At 45.0% G+C, this 26690-nt stretch overlaps 1 long non-coding RNA gene across 2 annotated transcripts in view; it reads right to left on the minus strand.

The window, feature by feature from the left end:
* Nucleotides 1-5294: 5294 nt before the first annotated feature.
* LOC309346306 overlaps nucleotides 5295-26690 on the minus strand; it is a 92002-nt gene continuing 70606 nt past the window's right edge. For both annotated transcript variants that reach the window (XR_014158588.1, XR_014158589.1), the window contains exon 3: nucleotides 5295-5568. This is a non-coding gene — a long non-coding RNA (uncharacterized lncRNA). The remainder of the gene's footprint in view (nucleotides 5569-26690) is intronic.

Consider the following 26690-nt stretch of genomic DNA (forward strand, 5'->3'; position numbering starts at 1 on the left):
GTGTCACAATAAATCTATGTTATGTTTTGTTTTAAAATTTTCATTTTAAGGTTTAATATTGTTTTTATTTTGGGTTACATATTGGGAGAGGCACCATAATAATAACCATCATGAACCTTCTGCTCATTTCTTTCACACAGAGAAGCTTCCAGAACCCTCATGAATTAGTTAGAATAGGAAATATCTCTACACATCAGATCAATACTTTCTGTACTAAGAAATGCAAACTGACAACCTCTTATTTGCCTTTTCATAGAATCATAGAATCATAGAATCATAGAGTTGGAAGAGACCACAAGGGCCATCGAGTCCAACCCCCTGCCAAGCAGGAAACACCATCAGAGCACTCCTGACATATGGTTGTCAAGCCTCTGCTTAAAGACCTCCAAAGAAGGAGACTCCACCACACTCCTTGGCAGCAAATTCCAATGTCGAACAGCTCTTACTGTCAGGAAGTTCTTCCTAATGTTTAGGTGGAATCTTTTTTCTTGTAGTTTGGAACCATTGCTCCGTGTCCGCTTCTCTGGAGCAGCAGAAAACAACCTTTCTCCCTCCTCTATGTGACATCCTTTTATATATTTGAACATGGCTATCATATCACCCCTTAACCTCCTCTTCTCCAGGCTAAACATGCCCAGCTCCCTTAGCCGTTCTTCATAAGGCATCGTTTCCAGGCCTTTGACCATTTTGGTTGCCCTCCTCTGGACACGCTCCAGTTTGTCAGTGTCCTTCTTGAACTGTGGTGCCCAGAACTGGACACAGTACTCCAGGTGAGGTCTGACCAGAGCAGAATACAGTGGCACTATTACTTCCCTTGATCTAGATGCAATACTCCTATTGATGCAGCCCAGAATTGCATTGGCTTTTTTAGCTGCCGCATCACACTGTTGGCTCATGTCAAGTTTGTGGTCAACCAAGACTCCTAGATCCTTTTCACATGTACTGCTCTCAAGCCAGGTGTCACTCATTTTGTATTTGTGCCTCTCATTTTTTTTTGCCCAAGTGCAATACTTTACATTTCTCCCTATTAAAATTCATCTTGTTTGTTTTGGCCCAGTTCTCTAATCTGTCAAGGTCGTTTTGAAGTGTGATCCTGTCCTCTGGGGTGTTAGCCACCCCTCCCAGTTTGGTGTCATCTGCAAATTTGATCAGGATGCCCTTGAGTCCATCATCCAAGTCATTGATAAAGATGTTGAATAAGACCGGGGCCCAAGACAGAACCCTGTGGCACCCCACTAGTCACTCTCTAAACCCCAAAGTCCCCAGCACTGACTTTTCTCTAAACCCAAAAGTCCCCAGCACTGAAATATTTCTTCACCGGTGACTTTCCCCACCCCCTTGATCATTTTGGTTGTTGTTTGCCCCGGCCGACTCAAGACCTTTTGCAGCCTGAGGCAAAAGACAAAATGAACCTCTCTCCCCTTGTGTGTACAAAAGCCAACCAGACTTGCAGCTGAATCTCACTTTGACACTGACAATGAGCAACATCTTCCACTGCCCTTGAGGGCTAACTTGGGGAGTGTTAAGTTAGGCAGCTCTTGTGACTGAGGCAGGGTAATGTGTTAATTTTCGTTTCACTCAGTGAGCAGATCAGTGTACTTCCTTCCCAGGGATATCCCATGGCCAGCCTGGGTGGACCACATAGTCCCATTTCATGAAGAACCCTGCCAACTGCAGTTCAGTGGTTCACCACACGGGGCAGCCACACACCGCTCGTGTGTGTTTTGCACAGGAAGCTGCTGACTCAGACCATTGATCCATCTAGCTCAGCACTGTCAACACTGACAGGCAGCTGCTCTCTGGAGTTTCAGAGAGGAGATATTCTCAGCCCTACCTGGAGATGCCAGGGATTGAACCCGGGGCCTTCTGCATGCAAAGCAGATTCTCTGATACAGAGTCACAACCCCAAGTGCTGGGGTATCTCATCCTCAAAGGTTTGGTAAAGGTAAAGGTACCCCTGACCATTAGGTCCAGTCGTGGCAGACTCTGGGGTTGCGGCTCTCATCTCGCTCTATAGGCCGAGGGAGCCAACGTTTGTCCTCAGACAGCTTCCAGGTCATGTGGCCAGCATGACGAAACCGCTTCTGGTGAACCAGAGCAGCGCATGGAAACGCTATTTACCTTCCCGCCAGAGTGGTACCTATTTATCTACTTGCACTGGTGTGCTTTCGAACTGCTAGGTTGGCAGGAGCTGGGACCAAACAATGGGAGCTCACCCCATCACAGGGATTCAAACCGCTGACCTTCTGATCGGCAAGCCCTAGGCTCTGTGGTTTGGAGAGGTACACAAATTCTTACTTTGAATGCTGTTGACTTTGGAAGGACACGTGTAACATTCAGAAGACCCATTAGGGTCACTGATGCATTTTGAGTCACTTTTGATCTAAGGATGGCCTCATATATCATTTTTGGTGGGCTTCTGTTTTCCTCCCATCGCTACTGACCTCTTAGGACTAAAAACTGAAAGTGGAGGCGGTGAGACAGGAGCCTTCGAGTGCTGAAACACATCCCCTCCACACATTAAAGTCCTCCACCCACCAGCGTCCCAATGGGGATTTCTCCCAAACAGCAGCTGAGGAAAAGGAGTGCTGATGTAATAATCACGTCAGCTAATGGTGGTTGTGGGGAGTGGGAGGGGGGTTGGTTCAAACTCTGCAGTCGCTAGGCTAACTTTGCATTACATTTTCTTGAAAACAGTATCAGTTCTTGTTTACCTCCGGAGAATGCAACTGAATGCAATTATGAAGCCGATACTGAAATCAGAGAGTCGGGAGAAATCCCCATTGGAGGAACAGCAAATTGTAATAAGCATTCCAATTAGACAAGGAAATATGCCCTAGCAAATCCAAAGCTGCTTCTTTCCTCTTGTCAGCTCTCGAATTTCCTCATCGCACCGAAGGATCAGTCCAAAGCCCATGAGTCATTCATCGTGACATCCTGAAAACAAGCGAGCTTCTTCCATTCGAAAATTCTGAGGAAAAGTTCTCGTTTTGAAGAAAAGGAGGGTGCGGATTTCCCAGCTGACAGACGTGAAAAAACAAACCATTCCGTCAAAACAGCATAGGTGTGTGAGAGAAAAAACAATTGGTGGTTAACTGCAAGAGAATTTCACGATGAACTAGCTGCAAAATTTCTTCCCTGTGCTTGGAAATCCACTAATTCAATCTACCACACGACAGTGCCACAAAAATACTTTTGTGGAAAGTTTCAGGGGTTTAAGGAGGAGTGCTATGTATTTACTTCTGGGGGTGTGTCTTATTTAAGGAAATTAAAGAAAATGACACCTATATTTTAAAGCCAATGCTAGCATGGTTCAAAATACATAAATAGAGGCAGATTTCTTTTCAGCCAAAATACTGGATTTGTTTTAAAAAGGGCTGCATCGTCTTCGAAGAAGCATGATTGTTGGTTTGCTCTCACACACAAGTCAACAGTTAATTCTAGTTGAAATGCTTCAGAGAATTCATCCAGAATGAGCATTCATTCTGATTTGGAGGTTAGATGACGTATCGAAGCATGTGTTGCCCCACAGCTTCCAGTGCAATTTCTCGCCACTTTCCTTACTGCAAAAAAATCAATCTTTTGGGGGTGAAGCAGGTTTGTTCCACAAGACTTCCCAATAGGCTATAATGACACAACCTGGATTTGCCTGTCTGTGGTTGAATCCCACCTGAAGATAGTCTGGAAACGCTGAACACCTCTTCTGAGATCATTTCTGTTGTGAAACACAAATGCGTCATCTAAAAACAAAGATTTTTTGTTTTTGTTTTTTTTCAGAATTCTTTCTGCTCACACGCAAGTTTATGCTAACATTAACTGATTTACGTCACATTGACACCATACATGAGGGAATGTGCCTATTGAGCTGAAAAATGCCCTCTATTCCTGCGCTACAACTAGGTAGCCATCAGTGTTTTCCCCAGGAACTGAAATTAGTGGGAAGGGTTGTTCAAATTGGGAGGGGGTGTGTGGCGATTACACAGGTTCCCCGGACGTTTGACAGTTTATTGACCCTGTGCCACCACTATGATTGCTTTCTTCGCTGCCACCAACCCGTTTCTCACGGGTATACACGGAGTCCAGTCAGTTGTTAACATTAACAAATAATCAAGTTTATTTATAGGTATGAACAAGCTTATGGTTTCAGTTAATTTTTCTTGTCAGTTTCTTAAACTTATTTCCTTAACTGTCCTATTCGTTCCTAACAACTTCAAACTGATTATCGCAACTAACTATCTGACTCCACCTAACAATTCCTCTCACTCTCTCACAACACAACTCGACCAACCCACAGACTATTCCTCCCTCTTCCTTCTTCAACTCCCAACCCTCAACTGACTTCCACAGAGCTCCCACTCTAATTCTAACTCCTCCTATCAGTTTCCACTGGCCAATCACATCACACTCATTTTAACCCTTTCCTTATGACCCACCTAGCAGGCAAACGCCACAGGGGGGAACAAAAACTATTTCAAAATCCTGGAGATTTCCTTAGGAGTACTTCAGGCCATTGCTATTTGCAGGTAGGATACAATCACATACAGGTAAATTCAGGGTGTGCAATTATACTGTATTGGGAGCTCTTGCACAAGAAGCCCACTTCTGCAAAAAAACAGCTTTTTGCAATAAGTGGCATGAAAGTGCACTGGCAAGTATGGGATAACACTTGCATGATGCAACATCATCTAACCTCCCTGCAGACAAACCAGAATGAATGCTAGTTAAACAGCCAACATCATCTGATCTCCCCGCAAAGAAATCAGGATGAATGCTCAGTAAACAGGTCACCTGGGAGCACCTTGGGATTTAAGTTCCCATTAAAGTTAGCTACTTGTACACCCTTCTTATGTTTACTTGCATGCAGGGGCAGATCTACTATGAAACTAAGGAAGCTTAAGCTGCAGGGCTCCTAATCCTGGAGGAGCCCTAGAAGTCATGTGTGTATACAGCAATTCCCTAATTCTCATCCTTCACTCATAACTTGAAAACTATAAGGCATAGGATTTTTTTATTCAGACCAGTGACTTTGACATGTGAGATAACTCAGTACAGCAAATTTAATCAAAATCTGAAGTGTAGTGGTTGATTTTAAAAAAAAAAAAATGTGGTGAGTTGTTGTGGAACAACCCTACTGAAGACCTCATTGCTAGTTGTGAAGGGCCCTCCATCACAGTTCAAGCTTCAGGGGCCCCAAAAGGTAGGTCTGCCACTGCTTGCACAACTCTGCCAGGGAACTTCTGTGGTTGTTTTATTTGTTTGTTTAAAATATTTGCACTCGGCAGTCACCCCAACAAACCCAGCAGGTACCCCATGGAATGGGGCTGGGAGGGACGAAGCTACCATAGCTGGTTTGCCACTCCTCTGGTGATTGTGCTTGCAGACAGCTGTCACCACCGGAAATGGCACCAATGGCATCTTCCTTGTGGGTGTCCAGCACGTCGACATGCGAGCATTGCTGGTTAGTCACACGAGCATTCCAGTCACCGGAGAAAGCCAACACCTGGAAGCATCCTTTAGAAGATTTCTTTCGACAGCAGCCACCAAATCCCTTGCCATGCTTACGTAATCCTGGTTGAGAAAAGAAGAAATGTGACGGTTGTGGAGCACGGTGTATTATGCAATGGATACAACCCTCCCTTGCTTTCAGAAAAATATCTGCTGCACATGGAACTTGTTGGTTAGGTTCTGATGACAAATCGAGGTGGGCAGACTGATACAACTGCCTAGTATTAGGGAAAGTCCCAAACTAGTCTTTCTTCCTACCAGGTACAAAGTACTGGTGGCAACTTCAGGGTCCCTGTCCTTCCTTCTTAGGGTCATAGCTAGATTATAATGGTGCAACTGGAGCAACTGCACTAGGAACCCTACTAGCAGGGGCCTAGACTAGTGAGTTTTAACTTTAAAAGGAGAGTGGAGGAAGGAGATAGGGGTCTCTAGCCATCCTGTGCAGAAAATTATGAAGCAAAATGTGCAGGCAACCTTCTAAGTGTGACACAGGTCATCCTTGCTGCTCATGTTTTTCAGTGGTTTTAGCTAATGAGTGAAGTCAGAGCTGTGATTGATGAGTAAGGTGCTTGGGCACCAGACATTAGGAATCCCTGGGATCATAAACAGCTTCTGTTTTCTCCTTCCCCTTGAATGCCTTCTTGCTTCTCACTGATTTTCTAGCCCTTGGAATGTCTATAGTTTCCTCTTCCTATCTTTCTAGCATCTTTCCTGTAGTGGGCTTATCAGAGATCGGGTACTCCCTACAAGCTATTTTCTGCCACTACACAACAAGGACAAATAGATGTTAGAGATTCCACCCACTCCACCCAAAATGGCAAGTGAAAAAACTGAAAATTTGTAGAGGCAGCTTAGGCATGTCTCCCTTGTTGCAGGAGCTGAAGTTCAGGCAGTCATTAAGATTTCACTGTATAACTGACAGTACATAAGTATACATGTCTACTCAGACATAAGGGTCTGCAATGAAGGGGGCTTGCTCCCAGGTAAGTGGGTACAGGAATGCAAAGTCAAATAATAAATTTAACACAATTAAATTATTCTTAATAAAACAAAAATTATTCTATAAATTTCTATAAACATGTAAAAATAATGTTAGCTATCAGAGTAGTTTCTTTTTGTTTATCAAGGTTGGGGGGGGGAGTGTGTGCTTTGCTGAGAGTTATGAAACCCCACAGTCTCCACAATATTTTTGTAGACCAAGAGAACTTACGCCATAATACTGTAAATATATCAGTCTTTAATATACCAAAATATTTATTTTCTGGTCCTTTCTGGATGAGAAGGGGAGCAATTCTAAGAACTGCACCGGAGTCCTTAACAATCTTGATCTGACTTCGCTTATGCTTTGTTATATCTAGGCTGGAATAGGACCAGGCGGCCACTCAAACAGAGAAGTGTCCCCTGCAAAACAGGACACCTTGTCATGCTGACACAGATGGGTCCAGGGTCACAAGGTTTCTGTTATGTTTTTCTGTTCGTAGATCTGTTTTGAGTGCATGCCAGTACAGTTCCTTTGCACTACCTAGAAATGTTTCTGTGAAAATCCCAGCTGTGTGAGTCAATTTGCGTCTCTCTCTCTTTTTCTGGTACATCTTAAACTGCAAAACAACACTCAAACCAGGAAGAGAGCTATTTATATCTCCCCTGGTGAGATATAGTCCATCAGAAACCCAGATACCGGTTTCCTGGAAATTTTGCCCCATGAAACAAGAAGCCAATAGCAGTCTTATCAACATCATTGACACAAACAACCTCAAAGATCAAGGCCCCGTCAGGCCTGCAAATCAACTCCTGCAGCTAAACTTGACCCGGGATGTAGCTGGAAGGCACATGAAACAGTGGAGCTCAGTGGCAGAGGAGCAGTTTTACATACGGCCACCATATGCCCAGACTTCCCCAGTTATTGCTGGGATTTCAAAGGCAGAATTGATGTCCAGGGGAAATTTCCAAAAGGTGACGCTTTGTCCTCGATCTTAGGCAAGTCAATTGGAAAATTGTGGGGATTTTTGGAGTTTCAGGGTGTCTGGGTTTTTGTTTTTTGAAATATGGCAACCCTAGTTTTACATGCATAAGGTCCCAGGTGAAATCCGCAGCATCTCCAGGTGGACCTGTGAAAGGCTGCTCTCTGAAATCTTCGAGAGCCACTGTCAAAAGAAAATACTGAGCTAGATGGACCACATTTGCACCATCCACTTCAAACATGAATTCATGAATTCAGAAGCCCCCAAAGTATTCTGGAAGCTGTTGTTTGTTAAGGGGGCTGGGAGTTGTTAGGCAACCCCTATTCCCCTCATAGAGCTACCATTGCCAGAATCCCCTGTGAAGAAGGATTGATTGTTAAAAAACACCGCTAAGATAAGTAGATCAGATGGGCATGTAACATACCGTATTTTTCGCTCTATAAGACGCACCAGACCACAAGACGCACCTAGTTTTTGGAGGAGGAAAACAAGAAAAAAAATATTCTGAATCTCAGAAGCCAGAACAGCAAGAGGGATCACTGCTCAGTGAAAGCAGCAATCCCTCTTGCTGTTCTGGCTTCTGGGATAGCTGCGCAGCCTGCATTCGCGCCATAAGACACACATACATTTCCCCTTACTTTTTAGGAGGGAAAAAGTGAGTCTTATAGAGCAAAAAATACTGTACTTCACAGAGGAACAGGGCCAGCCCAATCATTAGGTGTTCCTCTTGCCCGGTCCCCTCCACTGCCAGTGGAGGAGATTTCCGGCAAGATTTCACCAAAACAAGATGAGATCTTGCTGAGCACATGAGATCGCACCCCAAATCGGTGAGATCTCACCCAAAAGTGGTGCCTGCAATCAGAGAGATATCACTCAGACTGCGACGAAATATGTCTCTCTCGTATCAGTCTCTACAGCCACAGCAAGCGCTGTAAACTTCCAAAGGTTTGACTTTACCTCCAAAGGCACACTCCTCCATTGTCTCCTAAGACTGATGGACGGCAACAACGTACAAATGTGTGTAGAAAAAAACCTCCTCATCAGGACCAGCACTGGCTATCTAAAATATACTTAATCCATGTGTGTGCAGGGGACTATTTCCCTGTTATTTTCTTTCAACCATTAACAACCATCAGAGCTGCAACGGCAATGCAAAACACCTACCCAAATATTTGTTTTGAACATGAAGGGAGGTATCCAAAATATTCCTTGGAGTTTCCTCACCAGAGGAGTGCAGGTGTTTCAGATTGTGTCATTTATAGCTTATACTTCCACATTCCTTGGGAGGTTTTTAAGTAGAGGTTGGATGGCTACCTGCCATGGATGCTTTAGCTGAGATTGCAGGTTCCAGCTCTACAATTCTATGATCCCTATAAAAAGCACCTGGGAGGTTTGTGTGAAGTGAAAAAGGCCTGGTTCCAAAATCTACAAGGAGTCTTGCAGCACTTGATGCAAACCCTCCAACTGTCCCTATTTTCCACAGACATCCCTAATTTAGAGAAGCTGTCCCAGTTTCTGCTTTGATCCCAGAATGTACTATTTTCCCTTGTTGTTGTTGTTTAGTCGTTTAGTCGTGTCCGACTCTTCGTGACCCCATGGACCAGAGCACGCCAGGCACTCCTGTCTTCCACTGGCTCCCACAGTTTGGTCAAACTCATGTTCGTAGCTTCGAGAACACTGTCCAACCACCTCATCCTCTGTCATCCCCTTCTCCTTGTGCCCTCCATCTTTCCCAACATCAGGGTCTTTTCCAGGGAGTCTTCTCTTCTCATGAGGTGGCCAAAGTATTGCAGCCTCAGCTTCAGGATCTGTCCTTCCATTTTTCCTTAGGATGTCCCTATTTTCACTGAAGAAATCTTGGAGGCTATGGATCCAATCGCCGAGCCGTCTGAAGGCAATTCAGTATAGGGAAAGTGTTTGCCGTCCGAAGGCAATTCCGTATAGGGAAGGTGGTTTTTTTTAATGTTTAATGTTTTATTATATTTTTACATATGATGGAAGCTGCTCAGAGTGCTGAGGCAATCCAATAAGATGTGTGGGGTACAAAGAGTAAAATTATCATTATGGAATGGGATGTTCCTATTTTCATTGGAGAAATGTCGGAGGGTATGTTGAATGACATGGTCTCTCGTTCATGAAAGCTTGTGCTGTATTGAATTTGTTCGGTCTTTTAAGGTGCCACCTTGCTAGTTCTGCTGCAAAATAGACCAATTCAGTGACCCCTCTGGGAGTGTGTGGTATCAGATACACTGAAGTGCCCAGCCTTGCAAACAAAGGAAGCCAAGTTTCCTAGCCTGCAGCTATTTTCTGCTCCTACTAAGAACCCTATTATCTATCAGATTAGCAGCATTCTTGCCCCCAGAAATCAGGCATTCTTGGAGGGCCTACTGACTCTTAGCATAGGCAACTGAATACTTAAAAAGAGAGGGAGGAGTAGATTAGTCACTTTATGACCAAACAACAACAACAACAAAGCCTTCTTGACTTTCCTGGGTGAGAAGGGATAATTGGTCTCTAGTTGCAGTCATATAGCCGGGCTGCAGTGGGGTAGCCTGTTCTCAGTAATGTTGGAATTAAAACAGGGCTGTATTTCATGAGCACAAGTTCTCTCGCTTTCAAAGACAAAACGCAGTTGTGTGCAGATATCCAAAGATGCAACTCTATGCATTTACTACTACTACTACTACTACTACTACTATTATTATTATTATTATCTTGATTTTGATTAATAGCATCTCTATGCCACCCAATGGCAGTGTCCTCTGGGCGGCTTCCAAAATGGCAAAGCATTAAAATTCAATAAAAATTAGCGTGCAAGAAAAACCAGCAAACAAATTCAAACATTAGAATTCAGCGTTAAAAAAAAAAAATGTTGACGGAAATGACACGTTCTACACATGTAAAAACACACTCATTCCTGGACCGTCTGTGGGCCGGATTGAGAAGGTGATTGGGCCGCATCGGGCCCATGGGCCTTAGGTTTCCTATCCCTGGTCTATGCAATTCCCCAGTGCAGCTCATTTAGAAACTGAACATGTGCAGAGTAAGAAAGAAAGAAAAGCCAGCCCTCCTTCTCTCAGCCAGGAGCCCAGTATTGACACAAAAGAACAAGAGAAGGAACAGCCATTGATGCACATACATACACACACTGTCAATTCTACCCCTCTCCATAACAGGCCCTTCTAGGAATGTCTGGAGTTCCCCCCACAAAAAAAGAAAATCATCAAAGAGCGGCAAGCAGCCATCTGCTCAAAGGGCAGCCATCCTCCTCCTTCCTCCCCTCCCAGACAAAGGAATGAAGGACAAAAAGAAGCACACACAGCCTGCCAGGGACTGCGCCAGACAAAGGGAGCACTTTGCAGCTATTGTTTCTCAACCTCCCTCCTCTCCCGCCTCCTCCAAGTCATCCAGGGCAGGGCAGAGAACCCCAGATGCAGGCAGAGATGTGGCTTAGCCTTTGCACGAGGTGGAGTGAGGCATCTACCCCTCAGCAGGCAGATCCCAGGGTAGCGAGTGGCTGATATGTATTTCAGAGTTCCTTAGGATACCTCCATCCGGCTTTACAGCCCTACTCTGCAAGTGAGCAGACTTTGCCCCACCCACTTTTCCTTCTGGCCCCGCCTACCACTTGCATGTGGCCCCCAGAAGGATGCCTAGGAAGGAATTTGGCCCTCAGGCTGAAAAGGAGGTAGAGAGAAAGCTTCTGCTATCCCTGACCATTAGCCACAGGTTCCCCACTTGCGCTCCAGTGACTACAATGCAATGCTGTGCTCTAGTTGTTGCACTGCAATATAAGGAGCCTCACAATCAAATCTCCTTCAAGTCCGATCAGGGACGGAAAGGATGTGGTATTCATGTGGTGCCAGAATCATGGTTTCCAGAAATTCTTCTTGCTCTTCCTTGGTGCTAACCCTCAGCCTCTGCCCACTAGGCCACAGCTCCCAGAGATGGCCAAACGACACATTAGGTCATGGGTAGGCAACCTAAGGCCTGGGGGACGGATGCAGCCCAATCGCCTTCTCAATCCAGCCCACGGACAGTCTGGGAATTAGCATGTTTTTACATGAGTAGAATGTGTCTTTTTAGTTAAAATGCATCTCTGGGTTATTTGTGGGGCATAGGAATTTGTTCTTTTTTTCCCTTCAAAATATAGTCCGGCCCCCAGAAGGTCTGAGGGACAGTGGACCAGCCCACTGCTGAAAAAGTTTGCTGACCCCTGCATTAGGTTATTCAGACAATGCTGGCCCTACTGTTAGGCACAGGGAAGAAGTGTCATGAAAGGACAGCAGCAAATTATTAGGTATTTAATTTATTGTTGCTGTTTTAGTGCCAGGAACAGGGAGAGGTGCTGCCCACAATTGCACTGAGTATCTCCAGATCACTCCCTCCTCGTGGAGCTGCAGTTCCCAGAGTTTCCTAAGTAGAAGACCTGATTGCTAAACCACTCAAGGAATTGTAACTCTGGGGAGGCAATAGGGGTCTCTTAATGGCTCTCAGCCCCCTTAACAAACTACATCTCCCAGGATTCTTTGGGGGAAGCCATGACTGTTTAAAGCGGTATGATACTGGTTTAAATATATAGTGCAGATGGAGCCCTATGTGTGGGGTGTCCCCTTTGTTTTTGTTTCTTATGCATAACACTAATTTTGTTGGCAGACATTTATCTTTTTTTAAAAAATAATCTACTGTGGCACTTTCTTCTTCTCTACGTCTGTTGTCAAAACAAGCATTCTGCTAGGCACCTGTTTGACCCAGAATTAAGGAAACAAAATAAAACAAAACTGAATATACCTACAAACAATTTTTAAAAACAGCTTAAAAATATTTGCACTGTTAAACCAGTTCCACGATAAGGAGATATATTTAGGTAACTGTAATCAGTTAAGTGTTGTTATCAGTAGCTACATGTTTCTGTGCAGGCGAACAGTCCTGGAGCATGACCTCAAGCCCAGCTGGCTTCGCTTTCTGACTAGGGCAGCATGTTTGCTCACTTTCCAAACACAATCAACTTTGTTATTCCTGTTTGCTGCGCCTCTAAATAAGCTACGGTCTCCCACTCTTACTAATCCTTTTTTGCTACTTTCCCTGCTCCACTATGGACAAAAGGACTACACAAACACACACACCTTTCTTTTAATCATGCAGATGCAAAGAAATGGAAAAAAAGAACCAGCTTCTTTTCTCGGTGCCAGCCTACCTCCTCCTAAAAGCAAACGCCAAGTATTTGGGTGCCAACAATACCAAGCTACAGTACTGAAAACCATACCCCTGAAATTTGCAGATGTACCCCCAAAAAATAAAAAATGCAACCCAATTTGGCAAAAAAGTCCAGTCCGATGAGGACTGAGAATGCCCAGTAACCCTAGTCAGGTGGAAGAGAGAAAGAGACAATAGAAAAACAGGGTGGGGTTGAATAAAAACGAAGGTATTTGTGACATGTTTAGCAAAGTCCCTTAAATACACAAAGTCCATAGAGAAAAGTCTTGACAACACTCTACTGAACAAAACTGAAGGAAAACGGTATAGTCAGAGGAGGAATGAACAGCAACATTTTGTCTTTCTTGTCAATACTTGTTCTCATCATCAACCAAACATACAGGAGAAAAACTCCCTCAGAACTACGCAGCTTATCAAGGCATCTGCTACCTCAGCAAACAGCAGGTCACTCTGCTTGGTTGCTAAGCAGCACCTCCACCCACCCCCCTTTTGTCTAGCGGATGTTAATGAAATTAACCCTTCAGTTGCAAACTGAATGATCCCTGCTGTTGCACTTCCCGCACACTGTTGTAACTGCATAGATAGATAAGAGATAGATTAAAAATCCACTTTTTCAGACGTTCCCAGTGCATCTCACGTCAGTCAAAAAATGAGACGTAGGCCCTCAGGCCCTATGACTTACTATGTCAATAGACAAGAGACAAAATAGGAGGGGAGGGGAGAGTAGAAGGGGAAGGTCTAGTCTGACAATGCTGATCTTCTCTTGTTGCTGGTCTTGCTTGGACAAAGGAGCTGAAACTGACCGAGCAGCCATTGTTCCTCTGGCCAGTAGAGTGGCGGTGTGTCCTATTTTAGACAATTGGACAACTGTCTGCCTTGGGCTCATTCTCCCCCTGAAAGAGCAGGTTTGTAGTCTGGAGGTCCACCTGGATCCATCTTTGTCAGTAGAGGTCCTGGTGACCTCAGCGGCTAGCTCCTACCAGCTTCAGCTGGTAACACAGCTACAGCCATTTCTGAACCAGGATAGGCTGACCACTGCCATCCATGCATTAGTAACCCCCAAGCTGGATGGCTGCAATGCACTCCATGTGGTTGGTCCAGAAGCTGCCGCTGGTGCAAAATGTGACGGCTCAACGGCTCATTGGGGCAGGATAGCGCCGATATGTTGTCCCACTGCTGAAAGAATGGCACTGGCTTCCAATTAGCTACCAGGCTAAATTCAAGGTGCTGGTTCTGGCATGGAAACTCTTAAACAGCTTGGGACCAGAATATCTTTTCAAAAATTGTCTTACCTCTTTGATGACAGGTGAGAGCCTCATGCAGACACTATCAGCTGAACTGCCCTGAGATCTTTTGATGAAACACAATATATAAATCTAAATAATAATAGTAATAGTTACTATAATAATAATTCCATTCTGCACAATAGTGGACTTGGGCCTCTAGTGTTGTGGTACTACTCTTTGGAATTCCCTCCTCTTGAATATTATTATTATTCTTATTATTATTAATTTTATTATTTATACTCCACTCTCTCTGTTGCCTTTTTGGCACTTACTGAAGACCTTCCTCTTTCAACAAGCCTAGAGATTTTCCCCAGTCTGCATCCGTACTGGAATTATTTTTAAAGTATTTTTAAAGTATTTTGTCTTTTTGTTTGTTTGTTTGTTTGTTTGCTGGGCTCCTTTGGGAGGAAGAGTGGGATATAAATTTAATTAATTAATAATTGACTCCACCCACAAGTGGCCATTTTGCTTCACTGACAAAATTTTGCATCTTGCTCCAGTTGGTGGACCTTGGAATGCATGTAACAAAAAGGAAGGAGGTGATTCTTCTGTAAGCCCTGCAACCTATCAACTCCAGCTGTAAAGTAAAGGTAAAGGGACCCTTGACCATTAGGTCCAGTCGTGACTGACTCTGGGGTTGCGGCGCTCATCTCGCTTTATTGGCCGAGGGAGCCAGCGTACAGCTTCCGGGTCATGTGGCCAGCATGACTAAGCCGCTTCTGGCGAACCAGAGCAGCGCATGGAAACGCCGTTTACCTTCCCGCTGGAGCAGTACCTATTTATCTACTTGCACTTTTTGGAGTGCTTTCGAACTGCTAGGTGGGCAGGAGCTGGGACCAAGCAACAGGAGCTCACCCCGTCGCGGGGATTCAAACCGCCGACCTTCTGATTGGCAAGTCCTAGGCTCTGTGGTTTAACCCACAGCGCCACCCGCGTCCCATGGGGTTGGATAATAATTCTCTCCAAATCCGTACCTATCAGTAGGTACCAAGCAACAGGAGCTCACCCCATCGCGGGGATTCAAACCGCCAACCTTCTGATCAGCAAGCCCTAGGCTCTGTGGTTTAACCCACAGCGCCATTGCATCCCTGTACAGGCAGGCTAATAGCTCTGGGGAAAATAAACCTGCCAGTACTGTTCATAAGAGAAGTGGGCAGAAAGCCCGCAAATGGGAACCACGCCGGATTTTGCCAAGCAAAACTCAGAAGTCACAAACATATCAGAGCTTGCAAATGTACCCTCCTGTCCCTTTTTCTGCCTGCTTTCTACAAACACTGAAGTGATTGAGTTTTATTGGCACCGGTGTTGATAGAAAGTGAATTTCAAAGCGGCATGAATGAGTAGCCATGGAAACGGAATTTTAAGTGCACACGCGCAGGTATTTGTAACAGAAGCGCTCACCTGCCGGTCCAATCATCCAACGGAGACAACGGGCATGTCACAGCTAGCCAATCATGCCCAGGAACCCAACTTGAATGACAAGCAGCCCATAAACACATAGTATAGTGAACAGCACTCTATACAAGTGCAGGAAAGAACAGCCCCCTCAAAAAAAAAAAAAAAATCCACGTTAATGTGAAATTGGCATCTGTTGTTGAAGGCTCTCAAACAGCAAAAGGAACACGTCAGATTCATTGTGAATGATTACATTACATTATTCATTGGGAATTATTCACTCGGTTCTAAGGTAGAATTTTAAACCAGGGATTTCAGACTATTCTCGTTGCCCAAACACATATTTCTTTTTGGGGGGGTGGGGAGGGAAGGCAGGAAAAGGGATGGGGTGGTCTACCAAGAAGAGGGGAGACTGTGCCTGTTTAATCCTCTGCATCATATCTACACCAGCAAAATGCCAGTTCTTAGGAGAGTCGGAATGTGTGTGTTGGACAAAGGATTTTTTGTGCACAGGCACCCAATGGAAATCCTGTTGATTATTATTACTTACATTTTTGGACAAGGTGATGACTTCCACCTTGCCGAAAAGGGGAAATGCATCACAAAAAAATGAGGGCAAATGAGGACACGGATTGGCCGAAAATCTGCAAACCTTGGAAATAATGACTAAAATCTAAACAGAAATACAGTGCATCACACCTGAATGGGGAAGACGGTGGAATAGGGAATGGGGAAGATGTGCTAACTTCAAGGCCCCTTCCTCTCCATTCCTATGATGATCTTTAAACCAGATGTTGTTGTTTAGTCGTTTAGTTGACTGGTAGCTTCGACAGCACTGTCCAACCATCTCATCCTCGGTCGTCCCCTTCTCCTTGTGCCCTCAATCTTTCCCAACATCAGGGTCTTTTCCAGGGAGTCTTCTCTTCTCATGAGGTGGCCAAAGTATTGGAGCCTCAGCTTCAGGATCTGTCCTTCCAGTGAGCACTCAGGGCTGATTTCCTTAAGAATGGACAGGTTTGATCTTCTTGCAGTCCATGGGACTCTCAAGAGTCTCTTCCAGACCATAATTCAAAAGCATTGATTCTTCAGCGATCAGCCTTCTTTATGGTCCAGCTCTCACTTCCATACATCACTACTGGGAAAACCATAGCTTTGTTGGCAAGGTGATGTCTCTGCTAGCCATTCAAATAAAGAACTAGCCTCTGTTAATGCAGGGCACATGGTCACTTTGTCCACTTCTCCAAGCAATGAGATGTTCCAAGAGCTCTAGGCTTATCCCAGGGGTTTGTTGCCCTCTGACAGCCCTCTTCATATAGTGGACTGGCTTCTGTAATATAGGACATATTGACATCTTATTATTATTAGCATTATCCTTAGCATAATTGGAATGCTGTCAACTGCTTAACCCTGGCTGGCTGGGATCAGGAATTGTGGCAAGGAGCAATTACAAGGGGAATTGTCATCCAAGATTCGCCCAGTCAAGGGAGTGGCAGGCAATTGAGATTCCCACACTACATGGCATGACTTCATAACCTGCACAAATGAAAAGGAGGACTATCGACACCTTTCTGACCCCTCTCTTCGGCTGTGGAAGAAAGGCTAAATTATGAATAGCTGTGGTCATCAATCTTGAAGAGTAGCTGCCTCTCTGTGCACCGCAGACCTGAACGATACAGAGGTGATGCTCAGCATAAGAAGAGAAACAAATAATGAATACAGAAACTATTGCTAGGCATTACCTTGTAAACCTCTAAGCACTGATGGTACATCTCTGTTGTTGTTTCAGTGCTGGCTTTTTGGTAGCGTCCATGACTTAATAATGAAAATGATTAATAACAGCAACAACATACAACAATTTGTACAGCGCAAAAACTATTACAGCAGCAACAGCTACTGGTTATCACTAGGGATGGAATAGAAATTGGATCCAGATTTCATTTGAAGCTGAATCTATCAAATTCACAATTTCCAGAACCAAAGCACTGTGCGAACCATTCACAGATATCCTTCAGAATTCACACTTATCCCAATTTTGCTGGGCAGTACAGCAACGAATGTATACATTGGGGGGGGGATGTGCATAAAAATTAATAAATTGATGGAAGTAACACATACAAAGTGATAGGATGACACACTAGAAAGTGGGGGATAACACTTCCTTGATGCAACATTGTCTAATCTCCCTGCAAACAAATCTGGATGAATTCTCAATAAATGGGTAATGTGGAAGTGACCAGGAGTTGCTGAGCAAACTCAGGGCTCCTTCACATACTTTTTTATGATTCCTTATCTATGAATCAGACTTGGACGGTACTCAAATAGGACTCTCCTCTGACAGCTCTTTGAAACAGAGAGCTGTTCTCTGTAAAGTAGGGTACGTGGCCTTGCTACTGCATTTAGGATTGTGGCCTCTGTTTTGAACGTGGAAATTCTGCTAGACAAAATTTCATCATGAGGCACGTCAACGAGGTGACTGATGGGTTCAGTGGGGGGGGGTTTACTGGGTTGGGGGGACAAGGAATAGAGAGAGAAATTAATCACGTTGATGATGAATAGGAAACACCAGGCTAAAAACAAAGCTTCGGTTTGAGCAATGCGGAGTTGTGCAATTGTTTTGGGGTTGAATTCCTTATCTAGCTGCATGCATCACCCTTCTGCGCAAGCACGCACGGCCGCCCACCATTCAGCAAGGTTGTGCAAACCTCTGAGCTGCTCTTTCCAAAGCTTTCACAACTGAAGGCAAAGGCCCCACATGCATGTTGCACATCTTAATCAGGTGATCAGGGAATTAACCAGAGAATCCTATGGATCCTTTCGGTTACACGCCCCTGGTCTCTTTGTTTCCATTAGGCTGGTGCAGAGGGCACCTTCTGCTCCTGCATTTTTTATTTGCATCAAATTATTATTATTATTATTATTATTATTATTATTATTATTATTATTAAAATCAAATACACTGTCCTTCATTCGAAGATCCCAGGGCAGTTCACAACAGAAAAATACAAAATGAGAATATAAAATGCATAATGAAATAAGTAGGTTGTGGCTGCAACACTCAGGGAAGGGCTGTGGCTCAGTGGTAGAGTATTTGCGTGCACAAGGTCCACCCAAGTTTAATCCCCAGCTTCTCCAGGTAGGACTGGGAGAAAGTCATCTGAAACCCTGGCAAGCCACTGCCAATCACCGTATACAGTACTGAGCAAGATGGAACAGTAGTCTGAGTCGGCGACAGGCAGCTGCCTAAGTTCGCAAGCCCCAGTGAAGTGAATGGGACCTGCATTAATGGTCATTAAAAGGTAAAGAGACCCCTGACCATTAGGTCCAGTCGTGACCGACTCTGGGGTTGCGGTGCTCATCTCACTTTATTGGCCAAGGGAGCCGGCGTTTGCCCACAGACAGCTTACGGGTCATGTGGCCAGCATGACTAAGCCACTTCAGGCGAACCAGAGCAGCGCATGGAAACGCCATTTACCTTCCCGCCGGAGCGGTACCTATTTATCTACTTGCACTTTGACGTGCTTTTGAACTGCTAGGTTGGCAGGAGCAGGGACTGAGCAACGGGAGCTCACCCCGTTATGGGGATTTGAACCGCCAACCTTCTGATCAGCAAGTCCTAGGCTCTGTGGTTTAACCCACAGCGCCACCCACGTCCCTCTAATGGGCATTACTGTGCCGTTAATAAATCCCAGGCTAGAATTCCTATGAGTGTGTGGGTTTGGAACAACCTAGGAATCTCAGGGGTTTCAAGAAGGATCCGTATTTGAGGATGGGCTGTGAAGGCTTGCTCCCCTCGTGCGCATTCCAGGGCCCTCCCCAAAAGTTCAGCTTTTGTTTAAAAAAGAAGAGAAAGAAGAATCTTTGGCAACCATGGAGAAATAAGGGCAAGTATGCAGGAAGCATTCTACCCAATTGCTCATCAAGAAATGATTTAATTGTACAATTGCAATAGACTCAATATATACACACAGTATTTGGGCTGGCAAGATGTAAAGGGCCTCTCCTTGTGTATCACTAGAGGCAGTCAAGAGAATATTTTAGGGAAGAACCAGTTGAAGGGAGCCATAGCTTCATTCGTCTGGGTTGATTTACTTTCACATGGCATGGAGAAAGTATATCATCTAAATTATATAGTGCAATTATATAGGTTTCGTCACTAGGTGGCATTGACCTTAATTGCATCTGGGTGGAGTCTAGCATTTCCTGTGTCTGTTGTGTTCTTGTAGGAGAAGGTCAATAAAGTTCTTGTCTTACTTCCTGAGTGGTCTAAGCCTTTTAGGACACATAAAACACTTTTGGAAGATGAGATTATTCATGGAGCCAATAACTTTTGTCCAAACACATTCTATGTGAATGGGCATCAGTCAGAACAGACTACAAATCAAATTTACCTATGAGAGTCAGTGTGGTGTAATGGTTAAATGTTGGACTATGACCTGGGAGACCAGGGTTCGAATCCCCACACAGCTATGAAGCTCACTGGGTGACCTTTGGCCAGTCATTATCTCTCAGCCTAACCTATATCATGGGACTGTTGTGAGGATAAAATAGGGAGGGGAGAATCATATACACCACTGTGAGCTCCTTGGAGGGAAAAGTGGCATATGAATGTAATAAATCAACAAATTATGGGTTTGTCATGCACCGCATTCAAGCATGCACACCACTTATCTCCATCAAGTAACATGTAAGGCCATTTTTTAGAGGGGGTGGGTGCATGAGGGCTAATTGGCCTGGAACCCAAGCTCAACAGGAACCTCAGATTTAGACACTTGTTCATTTTTTGACATATGATAAGTTTCACACCTTGTTTTCATATGCGTCGGATCAAAGTGCGACACACTCTCTCAGCTTAAAGCTGTAAATCTAAGCAAACAAGAGATGTGATTTGGTAAAATACATACCTTCACCCTCGATAATTACTGAATTTGCCCAGAAAAGGGCTAGAAAATCATTCGTTAAATACAAAAATATTCAAATTATATATTCCTCTTTCTTTCTCGGTGCTTTATTTTGTTTTTGTGGGTTTGTATTTTATGTGCTATTGTTGTTTTAAGTGTAACTCTTTTTCTTTTTGGTGCCTTATTTTGGGGTATTGTTGTTGCTCTTACTATTACTATTGTTGTTCCTGAGGTCAGAAGCATCTCAGCCCCTGAGATTTCAGAGCCCTGGCACTGTCACACCGGCAGACCCTGGAGATTGAGGTTAATTGGTAGAGGGTGGTGGAGAAGGCTGCCCACACCCACACCCACACACACCCACACACATAGTCTATGCTATATTTTGCAGCCAGCTCTTGCTGAGCTGAAGCTTGCAAGCTACATGCACGGATGATGATGATGATGATGATGATGATGATGATGATGATGATGGACAACTGACACTCTCACCCACCTGGAGATTTAAACCCTCTGCCTGCCACCTGTAGAGGACCAGGCAAACCTGGAAACTTCAGGTCAAACCTGGAGATCTGACAACCCCAGATTATTATGGGTAGGGTCCTCAAAAGCTCTGAGAAGGACCTGTGAAAATGCATAAGAAGCTGCTTTATACTGAATCTGTCCATTAGTCCATCTAGCTCACTTTTATCTACACTGGCTAACAGTGTCTGTCAACACAGGGAGCTTTCCCCGCAAGGATCCTTGGAGATCCCAGGGACTGAATTTAGGACCTTCCGCATGCAAATGTGTGCTCTCCCCACTCTGGCTACATTGAATGTAAATGAGTTCCCAGGAACAAAACAGCAGGAAATGCCTCAGGCTGGCAGCGAAGGGAACTAGCGAAGCCGCACAAAGAGGAACTACAAGTCCAGCTTTTCTAACCTAGCCCATGTTTGCTCCAGATTCCTACCGGTTTCAGTGGGACGGACTTCCAAGTAAACAGTGTGCAGCATGAAGCAGACAGTGTGTAGCGTCCCGAACTCGTGATGTGGCAACGTGACCCACAGCCAACTCTAGGGAAGCAAAGACTGGAGCTGTTTATATCGGAAGTGCCAGGCGATCTTGGGCAGAGGCCTGCGCATTTCTCCTCGTTGTTGTTGTTCCGTCTGCTGCTGTTATTTAAAGCATTGATACCGCACCTTTCCTCGGCTGAGGCAACTGTCAACACTAAAGGAAGGCTATTTTCACCATAATAAAATAACAGTGAAACTATACTGAAACTGAAGAGGTTTTTTTTGAAAACAACAAAAAATACAAACCAGCATTAAAAATAATTTAACCAGACAGCTTCCAGAAGGTTAGAACAATTTAAAGACGGAGCAAACACCTCATGAGATGGTCATATGCCTTACTTTGCTTTTTCAGTCACCTATTATTATTATTATTATTATTATTATTATTATTATTATTATTATCCCGCCTCATTCCCAGCCCCTGGACAGCAGACTGTGCAGAGACAAATATTGGCATCCACAGGGTGGGGGGCGACAAAGGGACATTTCCCCTCACCCATGAGCCATAACCCTGATTCCTAGGTTTCGTTTTAAAAGAGAAAGCAAGTTTCTCGCATTTGTAGAACCTGAGATATGAGGCAAAATGTGCATTTCTTTTGTAAGAAGCCAGACTGCTCCCACCTTTTTATAGTATTTACTTTACCTCCCTGCCCCTCAGTGGAAAGATCCTCCAGACATTCATGGGTACACAAGTCACCTTGGTCTCAAGTTTTCCTCACTATTCTGTATTGTATTTTTATCTAAATCATAAGTTTCACCAAATCTGCATTGGTACGCATAAATGAGCACATGCAAATGTTATTCAAATCTGCATCGTCACCACCACCACCATTTTTTTGCTGATGCATTTTCTCTCTTTTTTGACAATGTTGCATAGCTATAATAGGGTTGCCCCATTTCAAATGTCAAAACTAGGACACCCCGAAAGGTGTGATGTCAGGGGGGAAAGTTGCACATATATGGAGCTGCAAATCTGGAATCTTCTGTTATTTGTTGCATTTTATTCCTACCCTTACTCCAATGAGTTCTTCTCCCTCTCCTCAACCAGGGCCAAGGCCTTTTCGGCTTTGGCCCCAACCTGGTGGAACGCTCTATTGCAGGAGACCAGGGCCCTGCGGGACTTGACATCCTTCCGCAGGGCCTGCAAGACGGAGCTGTTCCGCCTGGCCTTTGGTCCAGGCCTAGTTTGGCCCAGCTCTGTGGGACACGGGTGGCGCTGTGGGTTAAACCACAGAGCTTAGGCCTTGCCGATCAGAAGGTCGGCGGTTCGAATCCCTGCGACAGGGTGAGCTCCCATTGCTCTGTCCCTGCTCCTGCCAATCTAGCAGTTTGAAAGCATGTCAAAGTGCAAGTAGATAAATAGGTACCGCTCTGGCGGGAAGGTAAACGGCGTTTCCGTGCACTGCTGTGGTTCGCCAGAAGCGGCTTAGTCATGCTGGCCACATGACCTGGAAGCTGTACGCCAGCTCCCATGGCCAGTAAAGCGAGATGAGCGCGGCATTCCCAGAGTCGTCCGCGACTGGACCTAATGGTCAGGGGTCCCTTTACCTTTATGGGACACTGTAAGTTACCTCTTTGGCCCTTTTATCAGCTCATGTGGGACCAACATGGATAGATGGCCCTGATGAATACTTGAGGTTCCCGACCCCTATGGTTGTAATTCATGGGCAGTCATTTAATTTTATCCTGATTCTAATTTTTAAGCTGTATTTTAATCAATTGTTTGATTGTGTATTTGATATTTGATGTTAGCCGCCCTGAGCGGCTACTTACTTAGCTACTTACACTGTCCTCAAAACAATCCTGTGAGGTAGGTTATGTTGTGACGTGGGGTTTGTGATTTCAGCTCTCTTGACATAATATGCTGGAGACAGTTCTCTAGTAACGCTTCTTTATTAAAAGCAACAAGACTAAAACCTGAGGAGGGGAGAGCTACATTTATAGGGACAGGGAACTAGCTAGAAAGGATACATTTTGGAGGGAACAATATCAGGCAATCACAGTCCTGCCTTTTGGAGGCAACCAATAAGACAGAGGATCCAAATACAGCAGCTTAAATGAACCAATAGTAGCTGTACCCTCTGGAACCAAAAGGCAGTTACTTTACCCTAATGCAATTACAGACAATAATAATACAGATATAAAATCCTTTGACTCAATACACAACAGGTTAGGCAGAGGAGGAGGAGGAGGAGGGAGAGAGAGAGAGAAGTCCAAAGACAGCCAGTTAGTTTCAAGGTTGAATGTGGATGCAAACAGGGGCTCCTCATTCCTTGGCCACCAAAGTGCTTTCATTCCTTCTATTCCTGAAGTTCAAGTGTGAGTGTCAATGCTTGTGTAGCCAAGAGGGCAACAACTCTACATGGGAAGAAGGTATCAGCATGTTCTGGGAAACCCCAACACTTGCAAAAGTAGAAAAAAAATATTTAGGGGAAAACCCCTAAGACAGTTTGGAAGGAGATTTTAAAACAGTGAAGCTGATTTGCTCTAGAATCAAATAAAATCATATTAATATTTAAATTCAAGGGGGAGGGCCGCCAAAACATTCCAGTGAGCTTGCTCAGCAGTCATGACATGCTGCGTGACTCTTGGGGTGGAGTAGACAGAAAAACAGGGTGAGGGGATGGAAATGAGTGGCAAGGAGAATGTTTGGGTAAAGATTGGTAGGTTTTTAAATTCCTCCTGAAAGCCAATAAAGAGGAGGACATGCACACTTCACCCAGGAGGTTATTCCACAAATGGGGGGCTACTATCAAGAAATCCCTGTCATGGGTCAGTACCAGCCCGACGAACCCTCGTGGCAGCTCAAGCAACAGGGTCTACTGATTGCCAGTTCTGGAATTGTTGATAAATGGTTGGCCTTGCCTCTGAACCGTGTTGGGTTGCAGAAGGCCCAGCTGAGGTCCACTCAGAGCAAACAGATTGAAATCAATGGACCCAAGTTAGTCCTTTCAATGGATCTACTCTGTGTTTGACTAAACGTGGGGTACAACTCCCCTGGGTGTCGATCATTGTCAAATGTCGTGCCTCCCCATCCTCCACCACTACATGTAAGTGGACTAAAGGTAAAGGTAAAGGGACCCCTGACCGTTAGGTCCAGTCGTGAACAACTCTGGGGTTACAGCGCTCATCTTGCTTTACTGGCTAAGGGAGCCGGCATACAGCTTCCGGGTCATGTGGCCAGCATGATTAAGCCGCTTCTGGCGAAACCAGAACAGCGCACAGAAACGCCGTTTACCTTCCCACTGCTGTGGTACCTATTTATCTACTTGCACTTGGACGTGCTTTTCAACTGCTAGGTTGGCAGGAGCAGGGACCGAGCAACAGGAGCTCACCCCGTAGCGGGGATTCAAACCGCCGACCTTCTGATCGGCAAGCCCTAGGCTCTGTGGTTTAGACCACAGCGCCACCCACGTCCCTGTAAGTAGAGTATGCTTGCTCAATTTCTTCCTTTCCTGCCCATGTCTACTCCACCTGTTGTTTGAATTGCCCGTTTCAGATGGTGACCTCCTCAAGGACCTGCCTCTCCAAGTGATTCCTGCATTTTGGGGCTGGACTAGATGACCCTGGGTGTCCCTACAATTCTAGGGTTCTGTGGGTGCTCTGTGCACGGATATTGCTGCACGAACCATCATCCTCTTGGGAGCAAACCCTGGAATTCACAGATTAGGACATCAAATCTCTGTGCCAAGAGCAAGTCCAGGCATCAGGGCCGCCGGCTGGCTGTCGTTTTTTTGTTTCTGAATGCGGAGAAGCCAGGAAGTCAGAGCCCGCTGCTGTCAGAGCAGGCACCTGCTACTCTGTCCCTGATTAATGAGTGCAAAGGAAGGCCCTCCTTACCTCCTGCCCAGCCGGCCCTCTCTCACACATGCACACACACACACTCCATGCGCAGGGCACATTATCGGGTTTAAGCACATTTTTATGCAAACGACGCTGGCATTCTTTTCAAGAGGCACAAAGCAAGCCCAGACTAAGAGCCTGAATAGGGACAACACATGGATCCTGCCTCAGCTGCTCAGGCAGACAGACAGAAGTGTGGCTCCAAACAAAGAGATATGGTAATTGTGAACCGAAGAGATTTGGGAGAGGCAGAAAGGAGGGCTGAAGGAAGGGGCTGGCTGTTGTTGTTTTTTAACAACAGAGGCAAATCAGATTCCCTGTCCTCAAAGGCTGCCCATGATATCCAGGCCCCTGAGAGGCTGAGCATCAGATTCAATGGAAGAGCCATATGAAATAATTCCTTACAGAGGGGCTGGAGTAATTAGGCTATAATGAAAGGTTGTAATGTTTGGGGATTTCTAAGTTTAGGGGAGGAGGATGAGAGCTGGAGACACGACAGAAATGTCTAAAGCTATACCTTTACATCTCTGGAGGGCTCTCGTGTGAAAGATGGAGGCTTCCTGATTACTGCCTCTTTCTCTCTTGGAATTGGATTCCCCTGTTGGATTGCTGCCTGCCACACAGCTGTGGTGCACAGCCTCCTGGGACGTGCTTGCAAGGGCCTTCCCAAAGGATCTAAGCCATGAGCATGGACAAGAAGAACAACATTATTTGTTTAACTTCTACCATTATTGTTCTATTTTAAGCAGCCAGAAAGAGCAAAGTCCAGAGTCAGTATGTTTTTGTGGCTCTGCTCAGATTCCAGTACACCTTTGCTCTCGAATCAGCCCATGAAGGGGCGTTTCCTGCAGTATGTGCCAATGGATGGAGCTTCTAAATCTGCTTCCTGCATTAGGGTCAGTTCAGCTGCATAGCGGTTAGGTTGGGATAAGCAATTCCGGAAGGGCAGCCCTCCTATCTGGAGCACCCTCTAGTTTTTATTATTTTATTTTATTTTATTTTATTTTATTTTATTTTATTCTTTAACAACTCTGTGTAGTGGCCCTATAAATATTCCCATTGTACATATATGAAATCGGCAAGAACAGCTAGTGTGGAAGGTCCTGGCTTTCTGGCAGGGGAGTCACTGCTGCTTACAAGGAGGGGTGAGGTGTCCGGGAAGTCCGTGCCGTGTGCAAAGTAGACTTAAAGTGGCTTAATAGTGATTTCCTTGCCCCTTGGAACGGCTAGAACCCTGCATCAGGTAATTATGACTTTCCCAGAATTCCCAGCCCCCTTAATGAACTACAGCTCCCATGAGCCTCTCGGGGAAGTCATGTGCTTTAAATGTATGGTGCATATGCAGCCTAAGAATGCACAAGCTGAGATTCCTGTGTTGCAGGGGGTTGGACTAGATGACCCTCGGGACCCCTTCCACCTTTACAATTCTGTGATTCTACAATTCTGTGGTAACCATAGCTTTGATTCTGGCAGCCATCTGCGGGAAGACAAGTGAGATATAGGCAGGGTAGGAGCTACCATCTGAACTCAGAA

Source organism: Podarcis erhardii (genome assembly GCF_964252035.2).
Source record: "Podarcis erhardii genome assembly, chromosome: 7".
NCBI lineage: Eukaryota > Metazoa > Chordata > Lepidosauria > Squamata > Lacertidae > Podarcis > Podarcis erhardii.